The following is a 14,590-nucleotide window of genomic DNA, read 5'->3' on the forward strand; positions in this document are numbered from 1 at the left end:
TTAGGTTCATATATACATAGTGTTGACAAAGGCATTATGGGAGTATTTGCTACTCCTATAATGTATAAAAGGACCGTTTGTTAAATTGTAACTTAGCAAGATGCCCCTTTGGAGAAGGGAGAGGGCTTCAAGGAGCCAGGAAAGCGTCTGCTTGCTATTTGCTCAATACTAATCCCCCAAAATCCACTGCCTGAAACCAGACAAAAGACAAATTACATGGCTGTTGAGGAGTTTATTTTTCCAGATGGCCAAACTGAAGCAATAGTTCACTGGCAAATTAAGTCTCCTAATACAGAGAAATCCAGACCAATCATGCGTTTAATAAAAAGCACAAAGTGTGCTTCTCAAACAAATTATTTGGAAACATGGAAGGTGCTAGAGAAAGTGTATAAAGGGGAGCCCTTGCCACATATTGAGTTTCATCTTTCATGTTTGGTCAGTTGTTAAGAAAACAAAGCTGTGAAATCTACTTTCCATTTGTCCCAGTGACTCCTGTTTATATTGGTCTAATCCTTCACAGACAACTACTTGCCTCACTACCCCAAAAAGGTCAAGCTATTTCTGTTTCTGGGCTCCCAATGATCTGATCTTCCTTCTTTAATACTTCTCTATGGCATGGAAATATCTATAGCTATAGAGTTATATGATACATAGGACATATACGTTATATAATGTATATATACACATATATATCTCCTCAATGTGTGTATATACATATATATCTTTTATATGATATATGGGACAATAGGTTAGGTAGGAGATGTGTGTGTATGTATATTATATATATATCTCATATGTGGGTCTATAGAGATATAGACATATAGACATAGATATAGACATAGATATAGATATATGCTAGGGCTTTGATTGCATGGGGCAGAAAGTGAGGGAGTAAGCTGGAATAATGACAGAAAAGAATAATCAATCTATCCTACTGTTTAGCATGTTTAGTTAATAGAGTCATCCGGTTCAATCAATTTAATTTTTAAAATCAGGGTTATATTGAGCAGCAGAAAGTACAGGGATAGAGGAAAATTGTTAGGAATTAAGATTCTAGTTGTCTTCAAGATAGTAATATTGATAGTAATAGTGACAGCTCTCGTTTAATTAAATAAGTGTGTGTCAGGGAGTAGGTTAAGCACTTTGCATATATTTGTGCCATTTAACTTCACTGCAACACTATGATATTGGAATTTCCATTTAATCAATGAGTAAACAGGCTTAGAAGGTTATTATCCTGCTAGTAATTGGTGGTGGAATCAGGATTCAAAAGTTATCAGGCCTACTTCAGGGATCTTATGCTAAACTGCTGTGCTCTTACTTGTTTACTCATTCATTTATTCATTGAATATTCATTGAATAGCTGCTCTGTGCCAGACATTATCTAAGTATTGGGCATTCAGAAAAATACACTCTTCATTCTTTGAGCTCTTCATCTATTCGGGGAGACCGTCTAAAGTGCAGTGTGGTGATATATGTGCTAGAAAGGAGTTGAGGAAGGGTGCCAATGCGCAAAGGCAAGTGATCCCTACTGACCCTTGGGAAGGGGAGATGGAGAGAGCTGAAAGGAAGAAAATTAACATCCAGAAAACCTATCTTTCTTCTGCCTCAAAACCAAGAGATGTTTTAAACAGAATTTGTCTGCAAAAAATACTTGTCTTAATGCTTTATTTTCCCTAAGATTCCATTTTTAAATCCCATTAAATAACGCTATTTAAGATATAGAGAAATCTGTTCTATCTTCTCTCTGTTCCAAGTTCACAGTCTCTCTTTACCTTGTAAGCCCTCATCCTCTATTTCAATACTTTCCTCATGAATTTCCTATCCATCAGGTTAGTCCCTGTGCTGCTCAACCTCCTTCCTGCTACCAAGGTGAAACCTTTCAATATGAAAACCTGATCATGCCATGTCCCTGCTAAATATCCTTCAGTGATTCCCTGTGACCCTTACTAGGGTGTGCAATTTGGTTCCATAACTTCAACTCCCTCCATGCTCCACCCATACAACATTTTAACAGCTATTTATTCAGTGACTACTTATTACAGCCCATCTCTAATATTCACAGAAATGCAGGATATTTATCCTCATTTATAAATGAGGGAATAGAGTATCATAGCAATTGAGTGACTCAAGTTCATTCTAATAATACATGGCAGAATGACAACCAACACCTGTTGTCTTCCACATGACAGTGGACACTTTAAAACAAACAAAAACTGCATCTTTTCTCTTTTTTTAAATAAATTTATTTATTTTATTTATTTATTTTTGGTTGCGTTGGGTCTTTGTTGCTGCACGCGGGCTTTCTCTAGTTACAGAGAGCGGGGTTTACTCTTTGTTGCGGTGGGCATGCTTCTCATTGCGGTGGCTTCTCTTGTTGCACAGCACGGGCTTTAGGCGTGCGGGCTTCAGTAGTTGTGGCACGAGGGCTCAGTAGTTGTGGCTTGCAGGCTCTAGAGCACAGGCTCAGTGGTTGTGGCGCACGGGCTTAGTTACTCCGTGACGTGGGATCTTTCCAGACCAGGGATCGAACCCATGTCCCCTGCATTGACAGGCGGATTCTTAACCACTGCGCCACCAGGGAAGTCCCCAAAACTGCATCTTTTTCATCTCCATATTACCAACTGTTAACATAATGCCTGATAGTGAAATTCGTGAATAAATGAATAAATCGAAACGTTATTCAACCAGTTCTACTGCATATAAAACTTGGTTGTCAATTCCACATTCCTCCCATCTTATTCTTAAAACAACTGCATTTCATAGACTTCCTCAAATGCCTATTACAAAGTAAAACCAGCTTTTGGTTCCTTCCCTTGCTGGGTTCCAAGTGGGACTCTCCAATCCACTTAGACTCCTCTTATCCACAGTTAGATAGCCGAAGTATGTGTGATCATTCCAGTTCTTTGTTATTTATTGCGTGCAAAATGCTATCAAAATCTCTGAGGTGTTGGTATTGTGTAGAGCCAGACTACCTCAATCCATATTCCAGCTCTATCATTAAGTTATATAACTTTTGTGTATAAACAGCTAAATGTGTAGATTCTTCATTGGAACATATAGGACAAAATTAAAAAAGGAAGATGTTGCAACTGCCCTATTGGGATGTATAGTAGTGCTCACCTTTCTTCTAAAAAGTTTTTAGAAGAATAGATGGGTTAATATATGCAGAGCACTCAGAACAATAGCTGGCACAGAGTAAGCATTCCAACTGTGCTTTCTATTACTAATATAATTACATTTTATCTTTATGCCCATGCTGTTGTAGGTAGTATAAATATTATTATTTCAATTTTACTGACAGGGACATAGAGAAGAAATTAATCATGTTCCAAAATCATTGAATTCTAACAACTAAAAACCCATTTCCATGCGGCTTTTGACCACATGGTATACAGGAGTGAAAGGGGTACATCAGTGGTACAAACAATGAAGGTGTCTCTCTCCTGTTGGCATGGTGAAGAGGCCTCAAATGGGAACACCAGAATTCGTCAATTAGGCCTTTCTTTTAGAGTTTTGCCAGTTGTATTTCCACTCTATTCATTGAGTTCAGGCCCTGAGGATCAAATGAATAAAAGAGTTTGGGGGAAAGTATTTTATTTTATAAGTGGTTTCCATTAATCACAAAATAAATTATGAATATGTAGACAGAGATCACTGTATGTCATTCCCCCTACCCAGACTAATGCTATTTACTAAGCATTTTATATACATTGGCTTATTTAATCCTATTTTACAGATGAGGAGGATGAGAGACTACAGCTCAGTATGAGTGAAAATAGGACTCAAACCCAGGGCTGCCAGACTTGAAAACCTGTGCCCTTCAACACTCTTCTATTGAATATATAATTATAAAAACAGTTCAAAGCCCATGTTCTAGTGCAGAGAACTGAGCAGCATTATATTTATAGTTTTTTTTTAATATAAAGATTCTATAAAGTGACAGGCCTCTCTCTGACCGTGGGCCATATGCCATGTCCTGCTTGATCTAACCTATAATAGTCATGATACAGTAGATTTTTCAGATGCCTGATATAAGACTACCATCTATGCTAATTCCTAAGCTAATAAGAATGTTCAAAAGAAAATCAGAATGTCAATTGAAAGGAAGAATATGATGCAATGTGATTTTGCCATTACATCATCAAAGACATTCTTTACATTGATGAGAGAAAGTGCCCACTATACACAGAATATGTGGTCAAATTATAGAAGACTTAGATGATTTTTTCACCCATTAATATACCTGGAAAACCAATTTTTTTCAACAATAATTATGGAAACCCAGGGCATTTCCTAATAATTAAAAACTTTCCGAGAACTACAGACATAAAAAAGGACCATTCACCTCAGTTGCTGAGTAATCCTTTACAAATAAATGCTCATTTCCAGAGTCATTTTGTACTGATAGATTTTCCTTAGGGAATAAAAAAGATAAAAGTCCTAACAAAGAACACATGAAGATTCTTTTGAACTGTAGGTAAAAATGCAATATATGTCCAGAAAAATCAATGCATAGTACTGAAAACTAACTTTCATTATCAAAAACTCATCATTTCAGAGTTTGAAGGTGACTCTGAAGACAAATTATCAAATCTTCATCCCTTTCCTCCTACCCAGTCTGCCCACCACCAATAAAACATGAATCTATCTTCTGTATAACATTCTTTACCTGAGGTTTTCCCCTTCTGTAGTCCTACTGCGGTAACCAACATTTGATACTTGGTAAGAACTAGTATTACATCTTGAGACTTTTGGATAAGGAATAGGAACTCAAATGCACCCTAGGAGATGCCATTGGCAGCAGTGCTCATTCTTGTCATTTAATAGACAGACAAATGTTCTCTCAAATTGATATTATGCCTTGTCTTTTCTCTGTGTTTCTTATCTTCTCATCCTAACCTACCTATCAATCATGGTTCTCTCTCCAAAAACCTTTTAATGATTATCCCAAACCCACTATATGCTCTCTCTGAATTTCTATAGTATTTAAAGTCCAATCTTCCACAAAATACATTATACTTCTTAGATTAAAAATTGTTTCCACCGTGTTAATAAAGTCTTATCTTTTTCTTTCATTCTTCCCTCATAACCCTCAGTATGTATGCAGCATCATACAGGGTGAAGAGAGACTCTTTAATAAATACTTAAAGTTGGAAATTGTGATTTGGTGGAAAAAGACTTAATCAGTTATCTTACCTAAAAGCCATCATAGTGCTCAAAATTCTCACACATAAACCATTTCTTTCACATTGTCCTATTAAAGTTATTTAAAATCATATATTTTCATGAAGAAATAAAGAACCCCATATTATTCTCAACCATTAAGACTTCAGTAGAGGTGCATTTGAAGACCCACAAGTCACTGATCAACAAACCCTAGGTAATTGAAACAATAAGAAATCATTATAATAATTAAAAACTAATAAAATGCATTTGAGTGTCATGCCAGAAATCATTTTGGTTGCTTCACATGCATTAACTCATTTCATCTTTACCAAAATGTTATGAGGTGGGCTCTATAATTAAACATTTTATAGATGAGTGAACTAAGGCACAAGAACATTAAATAACAAGGACATTAAATTTTAGAGAACAAAGAACTATCAAAGTTCTGGACTCTTGAGTTCTCCACCAAAAAGGAGAGACTTGGGTGATGCCAAGACTGGTTAGAAAGCAGCATAAAATTCCTATGTGCTTAGCGAGGGGTGTAAGTCCTGCTGTTTACTTTATAATTTTATTTAGTGCTTAACAATTTTGATTGATTTTTCATTCACCCACCCATCTAACCAGCAAATGCTTACTGAACATTCACCACGTGTCAAGCTTTATGCTACATAATGAGGCATTTTAAAAAATAAAACCTGGCTTCCCTGGTGGTGCAGTGGTTGAGAGTCCGCCTGCCGATGCAGGGGACATGGGTTCATGCACTGGTCCAGAAAGATCCCACATGCCGTGGAGTGGCTAGGCCCGTGAGCCATGGCCGCTGAGCCTGTGCGTCCGGAGCCTGTGTTCCACAACGGGAGAGGCCACAACAGTGAGAGGCCCACGTACCGCAAAAAAATAAATAAAATAAAACCTAGTCCCTTCTCTCAAAGAGCTCATTCTTATGGTGTAGCAAACATTTTTTTCAAAAACAAAGCTTAAAATAAAGGCATATAAATTAAATCCAGGAAACCAGTTGACTGGTTCTTCTGTCTGAGGGAATCATGAAGACAATCTATATGGAGTTAATGTTTTAGAGTGTTTTGAAGGATGGGTCTGAATTCTCTGAGTGAAGAAAAGAAAAGTCAATCCAGGAAAAATAAAAGGCAAATCCAAAGCCTAAAGAGAAGAAATTAAAAATTATGTTCAGAGAAATAAAACTGAATTGTAATGTCCATGGAAGGGCCTGGTAGTTGATGACCATGGGAAGGAAGCCTTGGTATTCAAGCCTTCAGGATTCAGGAGCTTGGTATTCAGTCAGGTTTCAACCTGATTCTGTGCACAATGGGAAGTTATCAAAGTTGATAATCAAAAAAATTAATTCTGTATTTTAGAATGGCTATTCTAGGAGCAGTGTTGACTGTAAGATGGAGTTTAATAGAGTAGAGATAAGGAGACTGGTTAAAAGGCCAATGCATTGAGATAACACACTGAACTAAGACAGTGAGAGTGAGGAAGAGAAAAGGCCAGGAACTAATGTGAAAAATTTTTTGAGTTAAAATTAGGAGCACTGGATGGCAAACTTGGAGTGGTGACTTAGACATAAGCGGTAATCAGTTGAATATAATTCTTAGATTTCTAGTGTTTATGACCAGCTAATAACATACACTGACACGTGAAACACAGTTCAAGCAAGCTTGGAAGAGGAACATGAGTCATAATTACACAAAATTGTTATGATAGCTTTTTATGTTATCCTAGATGCAGATTCAAACTGCTATCTCCATTTTTTTAAGAAAAAAAATACCATTTATTTAATTTAATATGTCTGGAAATTTCAAGATAATGTATTTTCCATTTTTAAACATGATTTATTTTATGCTTAATGTTGAATTTTTATTTAACAATTATTTATTATTTATATCCAGCTCTATTGAAGTATACTTGACAACAATTCTATATATTTAAGGTGTACAATGTGGTTTTGCTATATGTATACACTATGAAGTAATTATAACAATCAAGCTAATTAACATATCCATCACTTCACTTCATTATAAATGTCCTTTGTATGTGGTGAGAATGCTTAAGATCAACTCTCTTAGGGAACACTCCCAAACTCATTTTACAAGGCCAGCATTACCCTGATATGAAAGCCATATAAGGACACTAAAAGAAAAGAAAACTACAGGCCAATATTCCTGCTGAATATAGATGCAAAAGTTCTCAAGAAAATACTAGCAAATTGAATTCAATAGCACATTAAAAGGATCATACACCTTGATCAAATGGGATTTATTCCTAGGATGCAAGGATGGTTCAACATACACAAATCAATAAATGTGTTATACTACATTAACAAAATGAAGGATAAAAATCATATGATTATTTCAATAGATGCAGAAAGAGCATTTGACAAAATACAGCATTCTTTCATGATAAAAAATCAACAAATTGGGTATGGAGAGAACATACCTCAACACAGTAAAGTCCATATATGATAAACCCACAGCTGACATCATATTCAGTGGTAAGTTGAAAGCTTTTCCTCTAAGAACATGATCAAGACAAGGGTGTCCACTTTCACCCCTTACCTTCAACATAATACTGGAAGTCCTAACCAGAGCAATTAGGCAAGGAAAAGAAATAAATGGTCTCTGAACCAAAAATGAAGAAGTAAAATTTTCTCTGTTTGCAGATGACATAATCTTATATACAGAAAGCCCTAAAGACTCCACAAAAAACTGTTAAAACTAACAAATGAATTCAGTAAAGGATACAAAATCAACATACAAAAATCAGTTGTGTTTCTATACACTAATGAGTTATCAAAAAAAAAAAATAAGGAAAACAATACCATTCATGACAGCATCAAATACAATAATATACTTAGGTATAAGTTTATCCAAGGAAATGAAAGATCTGTACAAAGAAAACTATAAGACACTAAAGAAAGAAACTGAGAAAAGACACAAATAAATGGAACAATATCCCATGTTCATGAATCACAAGAAATAATATCGTTAAAATGTCCACACTACCCAAAGGTATCTATAGATTCAAAGCAATCTTTATCAAAATTCCAATGGCATTTTTCACAGAAATAGAAAAAGCAACCTTAAAATTTGTATGGAACTACCAAAGACCCCAAATACCCAAAGCAATCTTAAGAAAGAAGAACAAAGCTAGAGGCATCACACGTCCTGATTTCAAACTATACTACAAAGCTATCATAACCAAAGCAGTATGGTACTGGCATAAAAATAGACATGTAGACCATTGGAACAGAATCAAGAGCCAGAAATAAACTCATGCATATATGGTTAAATAATATTTGACAAGGGAGCCAAGAAAAGAGAGCCCTTTCAATAAATCATGCTGGGATAACTGGATATCCACATGCAAAAGAATAAAACTAGACCCCTATCTTACACCACTCACAAAAGTTAACTAAAAATGGATTAAAGACTTAAATGTAAGATCTGAAACTGAAACTGTAAAACTCCTAGGAGAAACTTAAGGGGAAATGATCCTTTACATTGGTCTTGGACACCAAAAGCACAAAAGGCAAAAATAAAAAACTGGGACTACACAAAACTAAAATGCTTCTGCACAGCAAAATAAACAATCAACAGAGGGCAAAAGCAACCTATGGCAATCCTAAGGAATGGGAGAAAATATTTACAAATTATATATCTGATAAGAGGTTAATATCCAAAATATATACAACACAATAGTAAACAACAATTATCTTAGTGAATATCTAATTCCTTCTTATACTTACAACTTAGAGTATTGACCATAAGCAGTGTGATGAATTATTTAATAACAAAGGCACATGTGATTACAGCTACTCCTTACATAGTCTTCTAGAAACACCAACTTGTTCAGAGTAGGATCCAGTTATAACATGAATGAACCACATCTAAGAGATTGGGCCAATTCTATCTTCCCAGGTACTTTTATGAATACTTATTCCCTAAACAGGACAACTATTGAAATCTTCAAGCAAACCTGCTATACAACCATTCAGCTCTCAACATACAAAAATTATTTGACAACTTTGTTAACATAGAGATATATATTTATATATGTATGTAAATTTACATATATACATTAATATACATTGTGTTTATATTTATATATGTATATGTGTGTGTGTATACATGTTTAAAACAACACTCTGTGGGGAAAGAGTTCTTTTTTTTGGATCATTTATTTTAGTGGTTATATGAATACTGTATTCTATCCCCATTATTCCTGGTATTTGCTTAATGTTAAGATGCCAAATCATTATCATCGGTGGTAGAGACAAACAATATTATAATCTTGTCAATAGATAAAGCTGTAATAGGGAAGAACAAATCAGACTCCATATTGGATCTATTTCTTTTACTTTAAACTTTATATTCTATTGCCTTTGCTACAAGTTAATCTCTAAATGGATTGTTGCCTATACCTTAAAGTATACATAATGGCCCATCTCCAGGAACCCTGCCTCCCATTCGATGAATGTTAAACTAAAATACCTTTGTTTAAGCTCACAGTAAACATCTGACCAGGCCCACCTGTGAATGGCTGCAGGAAAGAAGAAATTAACACATCCCCCTCTGAAGTATGGCCAGAAACAGGAAATATTTGCAACAATTTATCACCTTTTTTACTTTATCTCCTCACCTCCCCCTGTTTGTTCTATAAAAGAAGCTAGCATCCAAACCCAGGCAAAATTGTTCTTTGGGACACTAGTCCACCATCTTAGCAGTCTGCTGGCCTTCCAAATAAAGTCACTATTCCTTGCCCCAACAACTGGTCTCTTGATTTATTGGCATGTAATGTGGCGAGCAGTATAAGCTTGGATGTGGTAACAAAGAAGCCTCTTTTTTGAGAATATTTCTACACTTCCCTTCCAATCCAAGAGCTATAAAATTTGTGGGAACATTATTCCCATACACAATTATATGTACAACAGAGTTGGCCCCATGAATCAATGAAATTACCTAGTTTCATACTATTCTCTACACAACATTAAAATACGTTGTCTAAAAAATAAAATTTATGAGCTTTATTTCCAAAAGTTCAGAAATTTGCCTTTTCCTATCAGACAACTATGATGAAATAAGTAAGCAATTGAAGAAAAAAGAAGGAACAAAAGAATAATCTTCATTGTGAACAACAAAATAATCCTAAAAGGCAAGCGTAAGCAAATGCTCATGGTTCTTTTGTCTTGTTTCTAAAGATGTAACACTTTTGGAATCTTCTTGGGATTTTCAATCTTCTTTTCTCTCACCAAACAAAAACAAGCACAAACAAGGCACCTATAATCTATGCTTTAATTTTGAGGGAAATTGAGAGAGTAGGATGAAAATTCTTTTACACAGATATTTCACTGTGAAAGACATTTTGATGCATTTATTCAAATTGAATGTGTTTTCTGTAAACAGCATTATTATCTCCTGGTGTTAATACCTTACAATGATTTTAATTCTGTGTAATTCAGTAACATTCGCAATCATTTGCCAGCCAGCCAACACAGGCACTTCGTTTTTCAAAGAACAAAATGTGCTCTGATAATCTTTATACTGAATTGTTCACCTGATAGAAAATGAAAATATATACCTGTATCTTTTTGTGAGTTTCCTGTGGCTATTTCTGTTCTGGAGAAACTGTCCTGAGTTAACCAATAAATTGGCAACCCCACTAGCACAGAAATACTCCCCTGGGGTGATTTGAGTTAAATTAGCATTGCTAGTAAATGCTTTCAAGACTTTACAATTATGGCCAGATGAACACATTCCTCATACAATTTCAGGATTAATATTAGTCTCCTAACAACCTAGAAACCAAGATCATAATTACCGACTGCCATTTCCCCCCTTTGTCCAGGTAACTGGCCCTCAATATATGACCAATTTGAAACCTGGGAATCTTGGGAGAAAGCATCAGGTCTGCTGTTGGGAAATTGAATTCAAGTGCAGCCCTGCTCCCTGAACACTCATATTCTTCTTTTCTCTTTGTGCTATTTGTTCGTCTCTATTGTGCAGAGCTATCATTTGTGCACACATTCTGTGTTAGATTTTCTACCCGATTGAGCTTGAAAAACCAAAGCTTAAGTACTAAATGTTTCCCTAAGGCCTGAATGGACTTAAAAGGACATAGGTGCAAAAAAGAAAAGAAAGGAAAATAGGGGGAGAAAACACGGCTTGTTAAGTTGTTGCAATAATCTCGTGCTGAGAATAAAGACCTTCAGAGTTAAGAGAATGAAAAACACTCTTCTAAATAGATTGCTTGCTTTTGTTGCACAGGTGGCAAGGCCTGGAAATATAAGATACGGGGAACAGCAGGGCAGCCTGCTAGCATTTCATTAAGCTTAGAGAATAGCAGGATTGTGGAGTGGTTTCTTCCCACTTTACAAGAGACATAGGTTTCTTGACAACTTGGACTTCAGAGTGCTGGTTTGCCGGTATGGAAATACTCTGAGGAAAGAATACATCTCCCTACATTTTGTAGAGATTTAACCCCTTTCCCCTTTTTTAAAACAAAGCCTTTTCACATGGGGCATGGATATGTGATCATCACTGCTTTGGACTTTCCATCATTTAGTTACTGCCATGCCTTCAATATAAAGTCAGTATCTTAGATAACACAACTTAAGAGAAAATGCTATCTCTGAACACTGCCACTTAAAATTATGCAAGGGTAATGTGCCATGGCATTGGGCAATCCCTTGGTTCAGGAACTAAATCACTCCTCACAATAAATGAACAATAACTAAAAAGCTTCTTCACAGCAAAGAAAACAATCAACAGAATGAAAATGCAGCCTTTGAAATGGGAGAAAGTATTTGTGAAAAATACACCTGATAAGAGGTTAATTTCCAAAACATATCAGGAACTCACACAACTCAATAGCAAAAAAACCCAAAAAACAAAAAACCCCACAAATAACCCAATTTAAAAATGGGCAGGGCTTTCCTGGTGGTGCAGTGGTTAAGAATCTGCCTGCCAATGCAGGGGACACAGGTTCGAGCCTTGGTCCGGGAAGATCCCACATGCCGCAGAGCAACTAAGCCCGTGCAAGACAACTACTGAGCCTGTGCTCTAGAGCCTGCAAGCCATAACTACTGAGCCTGTGTGCCGCGACTACTGAAGCCCGTGTACCAAAACTACTGAGCCTTTGCACCTAGAGCCCATGCTCCACCACAAGAGAAGCCACTGCCATGAGAGGCCTGCGCACTGCAAGGAAGAGTAGTCCCCGCTCGCCGCCAACTAGAGAAAGCCCGCATGCAGCAATGAAGACCCAATGCAGCCAAAAATAAATAAATACATAATTTTAAAAAATGGGCAGAGGACTTGAACAGACATTTCTCCAAAGAAGACATACAAATATCTAACAGGTATAAGAAAAGTTTTGACATATATACACTAATATGTATAAGATAGATAACTAATAAAAACCTGCTATATTAAAAAAAAAAGTTGCTCAACATTATTAATTACCAGAGAAATGCAAGCCAAAACTACAGTGAGATATAACCTGACACCTGGTATGAACCCTTGTACACAGATGGTGGGAAATTAAAATGGTGCAGCCTCTATGGAAAACAGTATGGAGATTCCTCAAAAAACTAAAAATAGAACTGCCATATGACCCAGTCATCCCATTTCTGGGTATATATCCAAATGAATTGAAATCTGGATCTCAAAGAGATATCTTCACTCCCATGTTTATTACAGCATTATTTACAACAGCCCAGATATGGGAACAACCCAAGTGTCTGGGTGAATAGGTAAAGAAAATATAGTATATACACACAGTGGAATATTATTCTGCCTTAAAAAAGTAGAAAATCCTGCCATTTGCAACAACATGGATGAACCTGGAGGACATTATGGTAAGAGAAATAAGTCAGTCACAGAAGGACAAATACAGCATGATTCCACTTATATGAAGTATCTGAAATACTCAAACTCACAGAAGCAGAGAATACAATAGTGATTGCCAGGGGTGGAAGGTGGGAAAAATGGGGAGTTCTTGTTTAATGGTATAAAGTTTCAGTTATGCAAGATGAATAAGTTCTAAAGATCTGCTGTACAGCATGGTGCCAATTGTTAACAATACAGTATTGTGCCCTTCAAAATTTGTCAAGTGGGTAGATCTGGTTAAATGTTCTTAACACAAAAACAAAAACAAGAACAAAGGGACACAAGGAAACTTTAAGAGGTGTTGGATATGTCTATTACCTTGATTATGGTGATAGTATCACATATGTCCAAACTCATTAAATTGACACGTTAAATATGTGCAGTTATATATTAACTATATCACAATAAAGCTGTTAAAATATAAATGAACAATAAAAGAAAAAGAAAGAATAATTAATTTTGTTGAATATAAAGAATGGAGAGAAATTTAAATAAATACATAAATGTTGGCTGCTTTCATTGTTGAAGAAAGTCATCAAGAGGATGTGACTGCTGTTTAATCCCCAGGCTGGACACGAACAATCAGAGGCTCCTCACACCCTCCCCTGTCCTTGAAACTTACGTTCTGCCCACAGTTCCCACAGTAGGAATTATTTTTGAGGACACAGCCTTAAGAGAGTAATGTGTTGTTGAGACCTTCAGGATGGTATAAGTGACTTAACTCAGTTAAGGTCTCTATAATAAACTTTTAAGATTCTGGCAGGCAGATGCAAAGATCTACTCATCTTATGGCCCGAGAAAATCCTCATGTGTAAATTCCCTTGCTTATTAAAACTGCCACCTACCAATCTGGAGTGGTTTTCCTCTTTCTTTGTCTTTCCTTACCCTCTATGTACCAGGGACCAGGGTGTGAACCAACATTCATCTGTCTTGAACACAATGTCAAAACTAACCCGAGTTAACTACAACTCATAAGTTAGATTTCCCAGCCTTAACTAAAAGACTTCTAGTAAGATCCCTAATATCATGCACCACTGATTTATAATTTGGTGGTTATTTCCAGTCTGGTTAAATGTTTGTGTCCCATGTCACTTTATTCTTGATACAGCCATTTCCAGCTCTGAGAGTTCAGTTCAAAAATGGGAATCCAACTTGGGAAACTGAAGTAACAGCTAATAGTTAATATTTATTGAAGGCCTAACTAAGTTCCAAGAAGATTGTAAAATTATTTTCAATGCAGCATTTTATTTAATCCTCACAACAACTTTATCAACTGGATACTCTTAACTTCCCTATTTTAGGAGAAAACTAATGCTCTGAGAGGGTAACTTACCTGAACTCACAAGTGTTTGCAAATTCAACACCCAGCCGCACCCCTGTCCCCATGTTTACCCACAATGTAACAAACCCTTCAAACTCCAAATGCTTTCCTGCATATCACAAAGTCATACATACCTCTCTCCTAATTTTAAAGTAACAAAGCGTCTACAAATCATGTGTGTTAGTACCTGAAAAAAGGAGAG

Source organism: Delphinapterus leucas, chromosome 6 (assembly GCF_059928025.1).
Source record: "Delphinapterus leucas isolate spDelLeu-1000000601 "Yukka" chromosome 6, BTC_Dleu_Yukka2, whole genome shotgun sequence".
Lineage (NCBI taxonomy): Eukaryota > Metazoa > Chordata > Mammalia > Artiodactyla > Monodontidae > Delphinapterus > Delphinapterus leucas.